Genomic DNA, 3,773 nt, shown 5'->3' with positions numbered 1-3,773 from the left:
CATACTACGGGCTCTCTGACTACAGAATCGCCCTGACCCTTTTGCTACAATCCTTTAAATACAAAACCAAGATAAAACATCCCCCAAGTGGAGGCATGTAATTTACATTAACCCAGGTCTCAGACCTGGGTGGTTTTACACCTCAATGGGAACAGAAGGTAATTTGCATGGAATGACCCTCTACAGTAATCAAAGTATCTTTTAGTCTTAGGATCTGGATTATCTTTTAGTCTACTTTTGTAAGATTAAGACCATTGTACCACTCGCCCTGAAACTATTCAAATGAAACCAAACATGACTGTAAATCTTATTTGCATTCATATAGAACATTATATTCTTGACCATTCTGAGTGAATTAAACGGAGGGAGGAGATGAAAAGGAACTGATGCATATGTGAGAGAGGCGTTTCCTGCACCACCCCTCTGTGGGGTGTCTTGAAGATGCCAGTTTATTGTTTGTTTCTCAGGAGATCAAAGTATCTGAGTTTCTTTTATCCTTACAGTACTTTTTTGAAACATTCAAAAATGGTCTCTAGTGTGTTTGCTTTTAGAATTTGCATTCAAACTTATTTGCTTTTACTTTTTTAGCTATTTTGCTAGTCAGCTTCCGACGCGATGCCATTCACTGTATGCAAAGCATCATTCACTGCAAATTCAAAGCATCGCATTTAGGCGTGTCAACGGCGCTCACGCTCGTTTCAACTCGTAATAAAGAGGTGAATGATCTGTCCAGAAATGACGCTGATCAACAGAACAAGTTTATATTTACAATACACTGCAATCACTCCAAAATAGATGACGAAAACTCACACACATGCATTAGGAGCTGTACTTCTTTGCGTGCCTATTTAGCCTTTTGCTTCGCAGCACCTGAAGGATGCGTTCGTTACGCCAAACATTCAGAGGGTGGGACCAACTTTTTGAATTGGTTGATCAGTGTAAATTGTACTTATTTTGTCTTCTGGGAAACATGTAAGTATTTAGGTAGCTTCTTAAGTGCAGTACCAAATGAAAAAAATATGATCTTTAAACAAAATATGGAAAATGTACACATCATCATCCTGTTCAAATGTTTACAACCTCTGACTCTTAATGCATTGTGTTGCCTTTTTGAGCATCAGTAAATGTTTCCACCTTTTGTAATAGCTGTGTATGAGTCCCTCAATTGCCATCAGTGTGAAAAGATGGTTCTCAAAATCATACAGTCACTTTTGGAAAGGGTTCAAATATGCAGAAGATGCTGGAAAACCAAAGAATGTGCAGGAGCTGGAGGATCACAACACAGAAAAACAGTCGTGGATCATCCAGGAAACAACAGATTATTAAGATTCAAGGGTATGTAAACTTTTGAACAGGGTCATTTTTATATAAATTCAGTTATTATTTTGTCTTGTGGAGTATATATAAACATCTGTTGTGTGAAATAGCTTATTCAGGAGAGTACTAAATAAAAATAACATGCAATTTTCATGATCCCTCTTATTTAGTTCAAATTATAAACATATTTGCATATTCTGCAAGGGGTATGTAATCTTATGAGCACAACTGTATATCCATTGAACAGTCAGCCTAGTATTTTGCTGTCTGTCTTGTTTTTTAATTGGATGATCAGAGTAAATTGTACTTATTTTGTCTTCTGGGAAACATGCAAGTATTTATGTAGCTTCTGAAGTCCAGTACTAAATGAAAAAATATGATCGTTAAACAAAATGGGAAGAATTTACACATCATCATCCGGCTTTTAATAAATTGTGTGGCCTTCTTGAGCATCAGTAAATGTTTTCACCTTTTTTAATAGTTGTGTATTTGTTCTCAGTGTGAAAATATAGATCTCAAAATCATACAGTCACTTTTGGAAAGGGTTCAAATATGCAGAAGATGCTGGAAAACCAAAGAATGTGCAGGAGCTGGAGGATCACAACACAGAAAAACAGTCGTGGATCATCCAGGAAACAACAGATTATTAAGATTCAAGGGTATGTAAACTTTTGGGAGGAGATGAAAAGGAACTGATGCATATGTGAGAGAGGCGTTTCCTGCACCACCCCTCTGTGGGGTGTCTTGAAGATGCCAGTTTATTGTTTGTTTCTCAGGAGATCAAAGTATCTGAGTTTCTTTTATCCTTACAGTACTTTTTTGAAACATTCAAAAATGGTCTCTAGTGTGTTTGCTTTTAGAATTTGCATTCAAACTTATTTGCTTTTACTTTTTTAGCTATTTTGCTAGTCAGCTTCCGACGCGATGCCATTCACTGTATGCAAAGCATCATTCACTGCAAATTCAAAGCATCGCATTTAGGCGTGTCAACGGCGCTCACGCTCGTTTAAACTCGTAATAAAGAGGTGAATGATCTGTCCAGAAATGACGCTGATCAACAGAACAAGTTTATATTTACAATACACTGCAATCACTCCAAAATAGATGACGAAAACTCACACACATGCATTAGGAGCTGTACTTCTTTGCGTGCCTATTTAGCCTTTTGCTTCGCAGCACCTGAAGGATGCGTTCGTTACGCCAAACATTCAGAGGGTGGGACCAACTTTTTGAATTGGTTGATCAGTGTAAATTGTACTTATTTTGTCTTCTGGGAAACATGTAAGTATTTAGGTAGCTTCTTAAGTGCAGTACCAAATGAAAAAAATATGATCTTTAAACAAAATATGGAAAATGTACACATCATCATCCTGTTCAAATGTTTACAACCTCTGACTCTTAATGCATTGTGTTGCCTTTTTGAGCATCAGTAAATGTTTCCACCTTTTGTAATAGCTGTGTATGAGTCCCTCAATTGCCATCAGTGTGAAAAGATGGTTCTCAAAATCATACAGTCACTTTTGGAAAGGGTTCAAATATGCAGAAGATGCTGGAAAACCAAAGAATGTGCAGGAGCTGGAGGATCACAACACAGAAAAACAGTCGTGGATCATCCAGGAAACAACAGATTATTAAGATTCAAGGGTATGTAAACTTTTGAACAGGGTCATTTTTATATAAATTCAGTTATTATTTTGTCTTGTGGAGTATATATAAACATCTGTTGTGTGAAATAGCTTATTCAGGAGAGTACTAAATAAAAATAACATGCAATTTTCATGATCCCTCTTATTTAGTTCAAATTATAAACATATTTGCATATTCTGCAAGGGGTATGTAATCTTATGAGCACAACTGTATATCCATTGAACAGTCAGCCTAGTATTTTGCTGTCTGTCTTGACTGGTGGACTGGCATATTGGGAATGCTACGGTTATGGAGGCCAGCCTCAAAGGCTGAGGCCCTAGGCAATTGCCTTCTCTGCCTATAGCTAGGACCGGCCCTGCATGTACATGTTGGGGACTCCCACAACCAAATTATGAACCATTCAAACAGCACAATAGGGGCATTTTAAGTACTTGACACATTAGTTTTAAAGGTGATTTTTAAAGGGGTCATATGATGTTGCTAAAAAGAACATTATTTGTAGTATTTGGTGTAATGCGGTTTAAGATTAAAAAAACACATTATTTTCCACATACTGTACATTATTGTTTCTCCTCTATGCCTCGCCTTTCTGAAACGCGTAGATTTTTACAAAGCTCATCGGTCTGAAAAGCGAGGTGTGCTCTGATTGGCCAGCTATCCAGTGCGTTGTGATTGGCCGAATGCCTCAAGCATGTGACTGAAATGTTACGCCCCTACCATACTGTGATGGTGTGTCCCAGCACGATGAGACAAAACCAATAAAACCCATTACAAACGAGGCATTTGTTGCATCCAGTGGGGACATAACT

The 3,773-nt window shown here is 37.6% G+C and overlaps 1 long non-coding RNA gene across 1 annotated transcript in view; it reads left to right on the top strand.

Annotated features, from left to right (window-relative positions):
- Positions 1 to 962: 962 nt before the first annotated feature.
- The window catches only part of LOC107668093 (uncharacterized), a 13,490-nt gene continuing 10,679 nt past the window's right edge, over positions 963 to 3,773 (top strand). Inside the window, exon 1 of the long non-coding RNA XR_001631851.1 lies at positions 963 to 972. This is a non-coding gene — a long non-coding RNA (uncharacterized LOC107668093). The remainder of the gene's footprint in view (positions 973 to 3,773) is intronic.

This window comes from Sinocyclocheilus anshuiensis, unplaced genomic scaffold, assembly GCF_001515605.1.
Source record: "Sinocyclocheilus anshuiensis isolate Anshui unplaced genomic scaffold, SAMN03320099.WGS_v1.1 scaffold1030, whole genome shotgun sequence".
Taxonomy (NCBI): domain Eukaryota; kingdom Metazoa; phylum Chordata; class Actinopteri; order Cypriniformes; family Cyprinidae; genus Sinocyclocheilus; species Sinocyclocheilus anshuiensis.
This window is presented reverse-complemented; position numbering and strand designations above follow the sequence as displayed.